This window comes from Galleria mellonella, unplaced genomic scaffold, assembly GCF_026898425.1.
Source record: "Galleria mellonella isolate WM207_F2 unplaced genomic scaffold, CSIRO_AGI_GalMel_v1 utg32, whole genome shotgun sequence".
Taxonomy (NCBI): Eukaryota; Metazoa; Arthropoda; class Insecta; order Lepidoptera; family Pyralidae; genus Galleria; species Galleria mellonella.
The window spans coordinates 376,706-392,973 of NW_026442075.1; the positions used below are offsets into that span (position 1 = coordinate 376,706).

The 16,268-nt window shown below is 33.8% G+C and overlaps 1 protein-coding gene across 6 annotated transcripts in view; it reads right to left on the reverse strand.

The window, feature by feature from the left end:
- Positions 1-8,059, reverse strand: part of LOC113509436 (receptor-type tyrosine-protein phosphatase zeta-like) — a 107,623-nt gene extending 99,564 nt beyond the window's left edge. For 4 of the 6 annotated variants that reach the window (XM_052896260.1, XM_052896261.1, XM_052896256.1 and 1 more), the window contains exon 1: positions 7,850-8,059. The gene's annotated coding sequence lies outside the window, so the exon portion shown is untranslated. Of the gene's footprint in view, positions 1-2,159; positions 2,178-7,849 lie in introns of those variants that run through there. The other 2 variants (XM_052896257.1, XM_052896259.1) reach the window with 1 other exon arrangement.
- Between the last annotated feature and the right edge of the window lie 8,209 nt (positions 8,060-16,268).

The following is a 16,268-nucleotide window of genomic DNA, read 5'->3' on the forward strand; positions in this document are numbered from 1 at the left end:
AACTACGGGGTGGCGGGTTAATTATGGTAATAGTATTGCTAGCGACCAATGGTCAGATGATGAACTAAAGCATCATATAAATTATCTGGAGCTTCTCGCTGCGTTTTCTGGCCTTAAAAGTTTTTGCCAGAGATTCACATAATTGCCAAATACTGTCAAATAATACAAATAGACAATACTACGGTAATATCTTACATTAATCGTATGGATGGCATTCAATTTCCTCATTTTACTCAAATAAGTAGAGAGATTTGGCAATGGTGTGAGAACAGAAGGCTCTTTATATTTTTCCTATATTAATACAGATCATGCATCAATAATACATGATCAATCATGGGTGATAATGCAAATCCATCCAGATATAGAGTGGGGACTGGCTGATTGGGCCTTTAACCAGTTGACAAAAAAAAAAAAAAAAAAATCTATGTACCAGAGGTTGATCGAATTACAAATCGCATAAACAAAAAATGTGAAATTATGTCACATGGCATAGGGATCCGGACGTAATTGCTATTAATTCATTCACAATCAATTGAGCAAAAGTTTTACTTTTATACCTTTCCATCATTTGCAGTGATTCTTAAGACGCTTAGAAAGAATTTCTGATAAAGCTTGGTATAATTATTGTTCCTCTATGGCCTACACAACCGTGGTACTTGACACTGCGAAATATTCAGAAACCTCCTTGTCTCTGAATCAGTAACTTTTTATCCTGCGGATAATGTTTTATTATTTAGTTCCAGTTATCAACGTGTAGGCTCAACGCTTACCTTGGTTACAGGAGCTGATATTTTAAGAGAGAGCATTATCTAGGAGAATTTTTCCACCAGCCTCTTTAGATATAATGTTAGCATCATTCTCTGATAGCTCAATTAGACAATATGATACTTGTTTAAAAAAATGGTGGAATTTTTGTAAAAACAATTCAGTTTATTTTTATAAAGCTTCGATTCCTATCATAATTTCTTTTCTTACTCAGATATTCCATGACGGTTATCAATATGGAACATTAAATTCAATAAAGTTCGGCGTTACTTGCTTTTAGAATACTATTTTATCAAAAGATGATAGTATAAAAATTTTTCAATATATATCGATTGAGACCTCCTCTTCCGAAGTATAATACATGAGATACCAATGCTGTTTTAGATCATTTAATCACATTGTGGCCTAATTAAGAATTATCATTAGATAAATTAACAAAGAGAACCATTACCTTAATAGCAATATATATATATATATATATATATATATATATATATATATATATATATATATATATATATATAATATAGTAATTAAAATTCCTGACTTCCTTAAAACGTCACGAAATTTTCTTCTAGCAACAATATTATATTATTGTTCTTCCTTTCTTCTTAAAAACTCTGCTATCAGTCCAGCAAAAACTTCAGATTGTCATTTAAATAGTAATAATCTTTTTAGTGGTGTCTGTCGACCTCACAAAGCGGTAGACAAACTATTAGCCGATGGGTGAAACTGATATTAGACGAATGTGGACTGGATGTACATATTTGTACTCTCTAAAAACAGCATGTTGGCCGATTCCCGGGCACGCTCTCTAGGTGTCATGCACACACAATTTCATAAATGGAGCTGCTGCGGCTGGAATGCCAACTCCACTGCTTTCGCCAAATTTTATATATTATGATTAATACAGATTTTTTTAATAATAAGCCGATAATTAATAATAATCAAAAATAATATTATGTTTATCGAATTGTGTGATGATTAAAAAAGATTATGTACTATTATAGATTAATAGTAGAATAACATAATGTCGATTAATTTTTAGTTCTATTTGTTCACTTTGTAATCCAATAAAACATACAATCATAAAAGAAGTGTTTTCATTGATAATATTTTTTGGTTGGAACTCTCAAAGTCTACATGTTGTTTATATTCTACAAATAATAATCTCGAGGACGAAATAAGTATATAATTTTGATTAAACGAACTTACCCAAGTGAAGTTCAAAATATCACAATTATACGAATATTCGTCCGAAGAAAAAAAATACAACGACCCAGTTTAATTATACCCATCAGAACTGTACCAAAAAATATTTCAATGGTCAAACATAAGTTTTAAATAATTTTTAACTCTTTAATGAACAGGAAATGAAATGAACATCTTTTTACCTCTAAATTGGGCTCTTAAGTGACTATGTACCTACCGAGGAATAAAAAGAAAAAGGAAAAAGGGGGAATCCCTCTCTCAACAATAGTGCAGGGGCGGTGTCACTTGTGCGTTACTACATGTTGTTTATATTCTACAAATAATAATCTCTTCGGACGAAGCGCTTCGTATAATTGTGATAGAACTTCACTTGGGTAAGTTCGTTTAATCACTAAATATAACTCGACATAAATATAATAATTCCGCTATGTTTTTTTTACAACACAGGGGGCAAACGAGCATGCGGCTCACCTGACGGTAAGTGACTACCGCCGTCCATGATCACCCACAACACCAGCGGCATTGCAGGTGTGCTGCCGACCTTTTAAAAAGGAATATACTCTTTTCTTGAAGGTTATGTTGTCATATCGGTTCGGAAATACTGCTGCTGGAAGTTGATTCCAAAGAATGGTTGTGCGTGGAAGAAAGTGCCTTGAAAAACGCACGGTGGAAAACTGCCACTCGTCTAGATGATTGGGATGAAACTTTAGTTTGTGGCGGGTTGTACGGTGGTGAAAATCAGCAGCAGGTATCAATCCGAACATTTGTGTGGTGAATTTATAAGTGTTTATATTTAATAATATCGCTTGCGAGAACTGTTTTTTTTTTTTGATGGATGAAAATGGTTTGGTAACCCGGCCTGCGCTAACGGGATACGCTGGCGGAACACCAGTGAAGGGTGATAGATGAGAATGAAAACAGGCCAGTTAGCCCATCATGATGAATTCATCAGGACTTAACCATGATAGTTTCCAGGGAGAACCGCGAGGAGGTCGACCTGGTTGGGCATATTACTAGCAATAGGATTCTTAGTCCCATTATTAACAATCCCTTTCCCCCCTATGTTAGGAGTTACAAATATTTTTTTATGGATTAAAATGCAACCCCACCCACGTTACCAGTATTCACTGGCGGGGTACCAGTGAGAGATGATAGGTTACGATGGAAGCAGGTCAATTAGCCCATTGTGATGAATTCAACAAGACTTAATCACAATAGTTTCCAGAGGGAACCGTGTGATGAATATACTAATTGTTGTACAAGTAGGTATGACAATATTGTATAATTGTATAAAGATGCTATGTATATATAATGTATGTAAATGTAATGTATATAATACATTATTATATAGAAAATATATAGATTTTATTGCAAAGTTTATGATGCTTAACATAATCAATGCGGAGATACGTCAGATGCCAATTAGTGCGTAGTAAACTGATCACGACATTCAAGTAACAATGGGATGCTAAGAAATTATGATAGCTTTTTGTTTAATAAGGAAATAAATCATAAAAATGGTGAACGATAAGGCTGCTAGTGTAAAAAAAATCTTTTGCGTCAGGTTTTGTCTTGTTTTTTTTATTCTTTTGTTTTTTTTTTTTAATAGGTGATAATGGAAAGGTAACCCAACCCGCGCTAACAGTATACGATGGCGGGGCACCAGTGAGCGATAATAGGTGAAGATGAAAGCAGGTCAGTTAGCCCATCGTGACCCGTGGTTGTCGTAAGGGGCGATTAAGGGAACTGAATACTCGAAGGATGAGCAGCAGCGTCCCTCTTAATACACCACCAAAGCTGCGGCTGCCAAGCGTGGCAACTACTGGCAAAATCCCAAATATGAGGAGACTTAAGTCTGATATGATGACAACATCGTTTACAAATGCAGTAGAGCAACGAAATATTGGTCATAATATACTTTGCACGTTTATACTAAACAATACCTAAATCACTCCATAACTCCATCTTTAGACAAACTCTAATTTTTACATAAATAAATGTACAAAAGTCGATTGCTTGGGTATCTCTGTCCCATTCGTGTTTCAACCGTGAAGCAGTTGTGTTTGCATGGCTGTGTTTCGGTTTGAAGGGTGGGATATGGCGTGAATTTACTGGGTACAGAGGAATAACACCTGAGTCAGGAATGGCAATACATGGGGGGTACCATGGGCGAAACAGTATACTCAGTTAGGTCCATGGTACTGCTCATGTCTATAGGCGACGGTTACCACTTTCCATCAAGTGGGCTGTCAGCTTGTTTGCCCTTTTATATTGCATACAAAAATTGCATAGTTACATTTATACCCTAAAAGTTATGTCTGAATCAGCTGCACAATTTTAGTATGACTCGTTCTTTGTAAATGTAAAATATGCTTACCACTCTAATGGTAGATACCCTCGATTGCAAAATTTTTAATTTACGTTAATAACATAAAGAAATATGAAACCAAGTAAAACATTTTAATGCGTTATGTAACTCTATTAACACATGGTCGACACACTTTTGGTCAGTTTTTTTTTTTTTTTTTGGGAAGTATCTATATGATGTTACACTTTATGTGTATCGTAATGTATATATTTTTTTAAAATGCTTACTTAATAATAAATATAATCGTATATGGATATAATAATTTTTTTATTACATCTGTACATCAATAGATACGTGCAAATTGTATTGTATTGTAAAATCTTTATTGTGATAAATGATTTAATATACAAATAATAATAATTTGCAACAATTTTAATTTTTTTTTTTTTTTTGTACCGCATAATTAAATTTCTGTTTTACCAAAGGTTGACTGGGAGATAAGGCATGAATATAGTATTAAGTCCGCGTAAGAGGTCCGTTTGAATCGGAGCATTTAGCGTTGTATTGTTTCTATCGCCAAATAGGAGACAGGCGTGACGGAGATATATGTTTGTATATATGTTAACCTAGATAAATATTTAAAAAAAAATTGTCTGTCCATTTGTGCCTATGTTTGTTTTGGTATCACACAAAAACTATTTTACCAAATGAAATACGGTAGGAAGAAGGGATTGTTATTAATGGGGATTAGTAGCCCCATTGCTAGCAATATGGGTATATGCATTAAAAAAAATACAGTCTTCACAGTTGTGTTTTTGAAGGTTTAAGTTAAAATTTGATTAATTTATCTTATTATATTATATTTTAGTGGTCATTTATTTCCAAAATCCACAATACAAAGTAGCGAGCAAAAACTAGTACGATTATAAAAATAATTGCACAATTAGTGAAACAGAGTAAACAAAACTTAAAGTTGTTTGAATTTTACGTTATTTACTTATTTATGACAGTACAGAGTTCTTAGAATTTTTTTTGAAATTTTTACGTTCATCTCATTGACTGCAAATACAGAATGTCAATATTTATTGCGTCAGTACACATATATTGGCATTAAGTAAACTTGTTTTTCGTATAAAAATCAAGTTAAATAACTGGTTTACACATAAAAAAACCTATTCAAATCATAAATTCATAAATAACATTAAAGGTAGCTCTAGACGTGTAAGTAATTAATCATTACCAGAGAGACATTTTGTACAAAAGTCTTTTGCTTGAGTACCTCTGTCCCATTCGTGTTTCTGCAGTGAAGCAGTTGTGTTTGCATAGCTGTGTTTCGGTTTGTAGAGTGGGATATAGCAATGAAATTACAGAGTACAGAGGAATAACACCTGAGTCCTCAGAAATGGCAACGCATAGGGAGGTATCATGACAGATACAGTATACTACTGTCTTATGTCCATGGTACTGTTCATTTTTATAGGCGACGGTTACCACTTTCCATCAGGTAAGCCGTCAACTCGATTGCCATTCTAAGTTGCAAAATAAATACGGTATTAATGATACTTTTTTTTATAATGGAATGATAACATCACCTATGCTATTGGTATACATTTTTTTTATGGGTGATAATGGTATGGTATCCCCGCCTGCGCTAACGGGATACGCTGGCGGAGCACCAGTGAAGGGTGATAGATGAGAATGAAAACAGGCCAGTTAGCCCATCATGATGAATTCATCAGGAATTAACCATGATAGTTTCCAGGGGGAACCGCGAGGAGGTCGACCTGGCTGGGTATATTGCTAGCAATGGGATTCTCAGTCTCCATTACTAACAATCCCTTTCCCCCCATTGATATACATTGGCAGAATACTACTGAGGGTTGATAAGTATAGATGAAGTTAGACCAATTGGTGCATCGTGACAAATACACCAGGAACTGGTCCGTTCACTCCATTACTTGACACTGCGAAATGATACTCGAGCAATTCATCGTCATCATACCAGCTGTTAACTATCCACTGCTGAACATAAGCCTTCTTATATATATATATATATATATATATATATATATATATATATATATATATATATATATATATATATATATATATATATATATATAAGAGAGATACTACAGTATATCTTTCCATATCCAAATTTAACAAATTTACATAAAAATTATCATTAAAATCGGTCGAGCTATTTCGGAGGAATGCGATCACGAACACCGGACGTGAGATATTATAAAACTTAAGTTAGAAAGAATTATTTGAAAAAAAAAACACAACAGAAAATTATGCATTTTGGAACAGTTAACAAGCTGACGGCCCACCTGATAGAAAACTGTAACCTTCACCTACAGCAAGAACAATTCTACGGGCGTCACAGAATACACTGTGATGCCCACATTCCGCCCTCCAAATAAAAATTGGTAATAATACGTACGTAGGTAAAAATAATTATATACATTATGTACATAAGTACAGTTTCTGGCAGCATACGAGTAAACAAGAATAAGACAAAAGTACCTACGCGTGCATAAAAATTTTATGCAAAATCATAAATATTTTATATATATATATATATATAATACTAGCTGACTCGGCAAACGTTGTTTTACCATATACATTATTTCTAGAACTATACATGAAATTTTCTCATACTACAATTATTATATTCGATTGCCATCTTTCAACCCTATTGCGGCATATAAAAATCGCGATTAAAAAACAGGGGTTGATCGTAAAAGCGTGAAAATTTGAATTTTTATGTATTTTTCAATACTAAATCATAATAAATTAAAAATAAAAGTTTGTCAAAAAAATAAAAAAAAAAAAATTTAGGGTTGGATCACCCTTATCATTGAGGGGTATGAAAAATAGATGTTGGCCGATTCTCAGACCTACCCGATATGCACACAAAATTTCATAAAAATCGGTAAAGCCGTTTCGGAGGAGTTTGGTAACAAACACCGCGACACGACAATTTTATATATTAGATTTTTTTTTAATAATATAGACAATAATTATAATTGTATGCAACATCTAAATTCAACATTCATATTCAAACTACCTATCTGTTATTAAAGAGGCTGGCGTTGTACACAACATTCAGTGCCGGGGTCATAGGTTCAAATCTAACACCTACTCACAACTCACCGCTCTATCCACAGCATAAAGTAACAGATAGAGCCACTCCTAAAATACAGCTACGACCAGTACCTGCAGCAATCATTTAATTTAGTCCAAGTAGCCACTACTTGGTACATAATAGTAACCTATCTAATTTATGATATCCCAAAAATAAACAAGAACAACTACAATACTTAATAAAATAAAAATAAACATATTATATTTTGATTAGACAGTAAAATTTAAACAGTAGTAGCATATTTTATAATGTTACTCTGTAAAAAAAAAAATACAATAACACATTTTAATAGTACAAACAACAATGCCCCTAATTGCCTACCTAGTCGAGCAAAAAAAAAAAAAAAACAAAAACGTATCTTTTTACGCAATAATAATTTGAAAATAAATTATTGAAAAAGCACATCTTTTTACCTCTAAATTGGGCTCTTAGATCCGTGTCAATGCACCAATAACAAACAACACAACACTGTCACTCAGTTTAGCACAAAAAAAGTTAATTCACTTCGATAAATGGGGCGTATTTTGACGCGTAATATTTCGTAGCCGATGGAGAGAGAGAAATCGACTCGTGCGTTCGACGAGACGCGCGCGGTCTTACTGAGACTCACAGAGTAAACGACCAGTGGCCACAGTCCACCATAGAACTGGTCAACGCCAGTCGCATTCGGACAGTTGCATTACAAATTACAATCGTAGCAATGTTAGAAAACGTACAAATCGCATAAATACGGTGTGTTTGCCAATAAATTAATGCGTGCAGCCATGTTGGGGTGTTGCAAGAAAGCGTGCTCTTCGCTGGATTCAAGCGGTGGCAATCTGTTGCTTGCTTGTCTTGTCTATGCAAGTTGGTGGAAAATAATTAGCTTTCAGCAAGCAGATCTTAAATGGTTATGAAAATTGCCTATACAATGCCATCGCTCTTTTCATCCGTCATACTCGTGAACGAGTGCTGCTTGTGAAGACTGGTATAACAGATTGTGTATTTTTATAATAAATATTAAACAGTCACATAACATCAGTTGTTAAATGTCCACTGCTGGACATAGGTCTCCCCTATAAAAGGGGTTTTGGGGTTTTGGTTTTGGTGATGTTTTAAGACGGACGCTGCTGCCAATCCCTCGACCAGGAGGGAAAGGGATTGTTGGTAATGGGGTCTGACTTAATGCTAGCAATACACCCTGTCAGATCGATCTCCACGCGGTTCTCCCTGGAAACCATCGTGGTTAATTCTAGTGGAATTCGTCACTGACCTGCTTTCGTCGTCACCTATCATCCCCCCCTGGTGTATATCTATAACGCAGGCGGGATTACCATTCCATTATCACCCATTAAAAAAATCACTCGACCATTAAGTTCCCTTATTCGCTTTGTACAACACCCATGGGTAAGGAAGGAGTGGCCCATTCTATACCGGGACCACACTGCAATTATTAAACAATAAATACATAGGCTTAAATAATTCTCAATACTAATTAAGCCTAAAAACTTTGAAAAGAATCACTACTGATATTCTTGGGGATTCTTCAGCGGATAACAATAACCTGAAACCAAATTTTTATAATTACTCCTCTCCATCCAAAGGTTGCCTGGAAGAGATCGCTCTTAGCGATAAGGTCGCCCATTGTTTTCTCATTGTGATTATTTCTTGTAATTGTTTATATTTATAATAAGTTTACTATTGTAATCTTTTGGAGGAAACAATAAAGAGTATCTATCTATCTATCTGAACCCAGCAATAAAATCACAATAAGTAGTATCACATACGAGTATTCTGACACTTCCCTACGGTTGACTGGGAGAGAATGCTTTTAGCATTAAGTCCGCCATATACACATATATGTACTAATGAATAAATAAATAAATTAATAAATATATAATAATTTGATGAAGCTGTTAGATACTTAATTATATATTAAATATAATTACCTAATTATAGTTAATATAATCAATTATCAATCAACAATAAAGCCTTAAAATCATCCATCGTTAAATTGGTCATCATCAAACATTTTACCGTCAACCAATCTACTTTCTAAGGATAAGGGGTTGTAAGTGATGCGGGCTACCAGTCCCATAGCTAGCAATATACCCAATCAGGTCGACCTCCACGCGGTTCCCCCCGGAAACCATCGTGCTGAATTCCAGATGTATTCATCACGATGTGCTAATTGACCTGCCTTTTCAATTTCACCTATCATCCCTCACTGGTGCTTCGCCAGCGTATATCGTTAGCGCAGGCGGGGTCACCATTCCATTAAAATCCTTTAAAAAATCTACTTACTATACAAGTAACTATAAAAAATGCTCTCTAAACTCGAAATTAATAAAATAAATAATAACAATAACATTTAAATTATAACAACGTACAACGCGGTTTCAGAGATGTTTCCTCCCACGAACACTCAGGTTATGGAATGAGCTCCCTGCCGAGGTTTTCCTCTACAAGAGACTACAGCATGGAGTTCTTCAAAAGGGGGGTAAAGAGGTTTCTTCAGGGTCTGCAACGCGCGCGTAATGCCTCTGGTATTGCAGGCGTTTATAGTCTACGGTAACCGCTTACCATCAGGTGGGCCGTATGCTTGTTTGTCACCTCAGTGGTATAAAAAAAATTATAGAATAAAAATAACATTACAAATGAATTACAGTTAACATTATAAATTAGTTAATACATGTCAATATAATGGTGGCTATATACCAATAATGATGACTTCAATTTATAAAATTGGAATTGTCACACTTCTTGCAGTTAAACATAAATTAATAATCTAATATATAAAATTCTCGTGTCGCGGTGTTTGTTACCAAACTCCTACGAAACAGCTTTACCAATTTTTATGAAATTTTGTGTGCATATCGGGTAGGTCTGAGAATCGGCCAACATCTATTTTTCATACCCCTCAACCATAAAGATGACCTACCCCTAAACTTTTTTTTTTATTTTTTTGTCATTTTTTATTTTATTATAACTAAGCATTAAAACATACATACAGCTTCAAATTTTCACGCTTTTGCGATCAACTCCTGTTTTTAATCGCGATTTTTATATTCCGAAAAAAGGTTACAAGATGACAATCGAATATAATGATTGTAGTACGATTAATATTTATGTATAGTTCTAGAAATAATGTATATGGTAAAACAATGTTTGTCGAGTCAGCTAATAATGGTATAATTTAATATTGGCATTTAGGTATTCGGTCACGTTGTAAAAAGGATGTTTTTCAAAATATATCTTTATTTTATTTTTAAATTCATTTCTAGGCAATTGCGTTGCTGTATTGGGTAATTTATTATACATTTTTATTTTTAGATATATGCCTTGTTTCATAGTTTTTGTGAGTCGTGTTCTTAGCAACTCCAATTTGTCTTTATTTTTTGTGGCGTAACTATGATTGGCTGAATTTTTTTAATACAAAAGGTTAATGAATAAAGTTGCATTAGGTAGTGAGTAGACTAGCTCTGTGACCATCCGTTACCATTAATTTGTCAAATATCAAACTTTCATCTGATGTTGTCACGCCGGCGCCGTCTCGCCGTCACGCCCGTCACGTCACGCCCAAAACCGTGGAGCCGCATCATTGTCGGTGACATACCAGATCTAACGCTACTGTTAACCAATCCTAATAATTTATTCAAATAAATAAATTATTACGGTTGCTACTTGCTATGGTTGTGTGGCAAATATTAATTTATTTATTTATTCATTAGTACAAATAATAATAATAATAATGTTTATTTCAAACAGTAGATTACATAATTGATTAACAACGGTACGCATATGGGTCGAGCCTGTATCTGGGGAACCTATTAACTAATATGGATAAATATAATTTTAATATAAATATATATAATAATTTGTAATAGTTTGTGTGTGTAGTTGTGTGTGTGTCTGTGTGTGTGCGTGTGTGTATGGCTGTGTGTGTCTGTGTGTGTGTGTGTGTGTGTGTGTGTGCGCGTGCGTGCGTGTGTGTGTGTGTGTGTGTGTGTGTGTGTGTCGAGCGTGCGTGCAAGCGTGCGCGTGTGCGTGTGCGTGTACGTGTGCGTGTGTGTTGTGTGCTTGCATTTCAATAAATATTTTAGAAAACAGGTCTTATCAGATCATTATCTCTGTATGCACATAATGTTAGAGATTGCAGGCAATTACGTATTTTTAACTTCACATCGGATAATTTTACATTTTTTTAATATTATATTATAAACATAGGGAAACATGAATAGTGGTAAACGGGAAGCGAAGTAGGACTTCACACAGGTTTGGTGTACAGAAGGGTTTATTTTTTCCAGCAGCCTGGGATAATGCGGACTGTTAATTGTGGAGCGGTCATTATAAGGACACCCTAAGGATGTAGTTGTCGCACACTCAGAACGTTGGACTTATATAGAGCAGTCGTAGGGTATCTGAAGGATTTCTTTAACATCACCTTCATAATAATAATCATCACCAATATGTGTACATGGCGGACTTAATGCCAAAAGCATTCTGTCCCAGTCAACCGTAGGGAAGTGTCAGAATACTCGAATGCGGTACTATACATACATACTAAAGTAATACTCTGTTATGTCCATGGTACTGCTCATTTCTATAGGCGACGGTTACCACTTTCCATCGGGTGGGCCATCAGCTTGTTTGCCATTCTAAGTTGCATAAAAAAAGCTGTATGTATTAAATATCCAATATATAAACTTAGCACATAACCTACCCATATAGCAAATTTTTAATAGTTTAAATTTTTTTTATACCACTGAGGTGGCAAACAAGCGTACGGCCCACCTGATCGTAAGTGGTTACCGTAGCCTATGAACACCTGCAATACCAGAGGTATTACGCGTGCGTTGCCGACCCTGAAGAAACCTCTTTACTCCCCCTTTGAAACTGTTTAGTACTTTTTACATGAAAGATTAACACACATGTATCCATTCTCATCACAGACTTCACATTTATAATAGTACCTAATAGTACCATCACAGTATAAGGACTCAATTCTTTATACTGTTTTTTCTTTTCTTTATCTTGATATTACTTTACTAGTTACTGGAGGGAAAAGTATTGTTAGCAATAGAGTTTAACAACCTCATTAGCAATATGCCCTATTAGATCGACCTCCACGTTGTTCCCCCTGGTAACCATCGTGAACAATTCTTGTTAAATTCAATTCGTTCACGATGGGCTAACTGATCTGCTTCATCCTCACCTATCATCCTTCACTGGTGCCCCGCTTTTGTGCTACTATATATATATATATATATATATATATATATATATATATATATATATATATATATATATATATATATATATATATATATATATATATATACTAGCTACTATAGCATATATTATCTGTACTAGTGGTGATAGTAGGGTATTAAGTATGTGCTTCGAAGTATATAAAGTGCGGGCGGACGTGGGCTACCGCCTACATCTTGTGGATTAGAGCGACCTTGAGCCCCGCAGATTTTTTATTAATTTTACACTTCCATATTTAAAACCTCTTTTTGCAAAGGGCCTCGCGCAAAAAGAACCTTGCTCATATCCAATTTAGGTCTTGTCCCACCATTGTTCTCCGATGATAAAAAACATCGTTAACAAACTAAAATAATCCAAATGTCAACGGCGGGTTCGTCACGTTAAATGTATGATTTTTTTTTTTTATGAAGTAATGTAATAAAACTGAAATATATACTTACACATTTAATAAAGTCTCAAAAAAAATTCAAAAAATTCAGAGAATTAGGTTGAAATTAAAACAACAAAAAGTATTTTGTGTCAATCATTTATTCACAATCACAACTCATTTTGCACTCTGTACAATAGTACCAACATTTAAAATTAAAAAACAAACTAAAACGTGATGTCAAATAGGTACAACGTTCGTAAATTAAAAATTATAATTAGTATTAATAAATTTGTGGAAATACATAAATAAAAAACAATATCACACAATCGTAGATAAAAAAAGAAAGTTCCATATTCAAATTAATAATTTATTGTATAACTAAATCAAATAAACACTTATGCCCTTATTCATAAAGACTAAAATGTCCTGCAAACTTGTTTTAACTATTAGTGTCTTGGCACTGCCTTTTAAATTGAAAAATTGGCGCGAAAGTACAAATCGTTTCAATAGCTAATAGGCATGGGTAATACCAGTAGCACTGTAATATCTATATATCGACTTCCTCATAAGATTTATAACGGGTAAAAAGTCATATCCTATATCAGTATCGCTCATACCGATCTGATATTTGTATTAATACCGTTGATGTTCTTGATTTTGATATTTTATATTGGATAACTGATATTCAATGTATCCTTTATTGGTTCAATATATAAATATATTGTAACTAAAATATATAGATATTGCTATATATTACCCACTTATAATAGCTAAAACAAATCTATGAGAGGTTAAAGTTTTCCGAATAAGGGGCTTAAATATTAAACATATTAAAAATATCGCTTTGTAAGTAATATTATAAACATTTTACCCGTTATTGATTTGTCATTTTATAATTCGATATTAAAATGAGACCTTGTAACAAAAATAATTTACTATTACTTAATAAATATATATATGTATATATATTTGTTTATATATAATAGTGCGCCACCTACTCTTTGTCTTTTTCTCAATGTCCTCTACCCAAAGGTTGTCTGAAAAAAGATTGCTTAGCGATAAAGCCGCCTTTTGTATCATTTCTTATTACAGTTAAATGTATTTACTATTTTATAAATGGTGCAGTAAAGTGTAAATAAATAAAATAAAACGGCATACTTATCATTCTCAACATATTATCTTTAATTTTTATAATCGATTACATCTTTAAATATCGTAAAATCGATTTGTACGAATCGTTAAAAAACATGGACTCTAACTGTCCCGTATAGGGGGAAAGGGATTGTTAGTAATGAGGTCAGCAATATACCCTATCAGGTCGACCTCTACGTGGTTTCCCCTGGAAACCGTCGTGGTTAATTCTAGTGGAATTCGTCACGATGGGCTAACTGACCTGCTTTCATCGTCACCTATCATCTTTCACTGGTGCCCCGCCAGCGTATACTATTAGCGCAGGCAGAGTTACCACTCTATTGTTATACATTAAACAAAATATATATATTTAATATATACATTTTATACATATAATTTAAAAGATATTGTAACCGTGGGATTCTAATTGAGATTCATTGTTACTACTTGGTACTAGAGTTACATTTAAGGATCGATCGATTAATTCATGGCGTACAATCGATTTATATTCAGCCGATGTCTTATTAGAGCCTATACGTATGTCGTAACAGCACTATGTAATTATAAAAAAAAAAAAATACTACCAACTGTACAAAACATAGATACAAAAATGATCCTAGATTCATATAATATGTCCCATACAAAAGTAACACCCAAAAGTGTTCCGAAATAAAATGAAACTAATTCTTTTATAAATACGTTCGGAGATGAATTTTAGAAATCGGCCGTTTGTTTTTGTTATTTATAAAAACATTTTAATAAACTGTCACTACATAGTATAAAACAAAGTCGCTTCCCGTTTTCTGTCTGTCCATATGTATGCTTAGATCTTTAAAACTACGCAACGGATTTAGATGCGGTTTTTTTTTAATAAATATAGTGATTCAAGAAGAAGGTTTATATGTATAATATATACATAATATTGTAGAAAAACACTGATAATTTTAAAGGTTTCTAATGTGACGTAATGTAATGTGCGCCCGTGCGAAGCCGGGGCGGATCGCTAGTAGTTGATAGATTAATTAAAAAAAAAGGTATACCAAGGTATTATGGGCTCTTCTCAACAGATAACAACTTTTTGAACCCGATATTTGTCTCTGTCGCGATATATATGTGTATTTTTTTTTTATGGGTGAAAATGGTATGGTAACCCCGCCTGCGCTAACGGGATACGCTGGCGGAGTACCAGTGAAGGGTGATAGATGAGAATGAAAACAGGCCAGTTAGCCCATCATGATGAATTCATCAGGAATTAACCATGATAGTTTCCAGGGAGAACCGCGAGGAGGTCGACCTGGTTGGGTATATTGCTAGCAATGGGATTCTCTATCTCCATTACTAACAATCCCTTTCCCCCTATATATGTGTATTGTCTACTGTGAATTGCGATAGATTAAAAAATAAACAACGACTTAACACTGCTTGTAAACAAGTGTATTTGAATAAATATGATATGAATTCCGAACTAAAATTAATTAAAAAATGCGTTAAAATCACCAATTCTCGGCTGAATGTATATTTTTTTATATTAATTTTAAAAGAAAAATCTCATTAAGTAGCCATCGTAAAACAGGATGTGAGTGGAGTAAGTTATTTTGTTAATTATTCAATAGGTATAAAACGTCCATAGTTTTCTTTGACAAAATCAGTTCAGTTTTAAGGCAGTAAAATCTTAAAAGATGTCATTTTAACTCATGTCAAATGTGAAAATTCTATCAAAATATATTAGAAAGATGTATAAAGGCACGGATTATGATATATTGTTCTATCGTCACGTTAGAATTTATGTTTCTATAATATATATATATATATATATATATATAATTTCTAAATTACTTAGAATATACGAATAAAATATACGAATATACATAGATAAAACACACACAAAACACGCTTCCTATGCAATATTAAATATTACAGTAAATTTTAAACTCGCATTGTTTACACATATTTTAAATACACAATCGGGAGTTAACGCGATGTAAAAGCCTTTACAAGTAAATAGTGCCTACATACCTGCTTCTTTATTGGCGACGTTTCGACGTGGATTGCACCGCGTCGTGGTCACGACGGGACTGAAG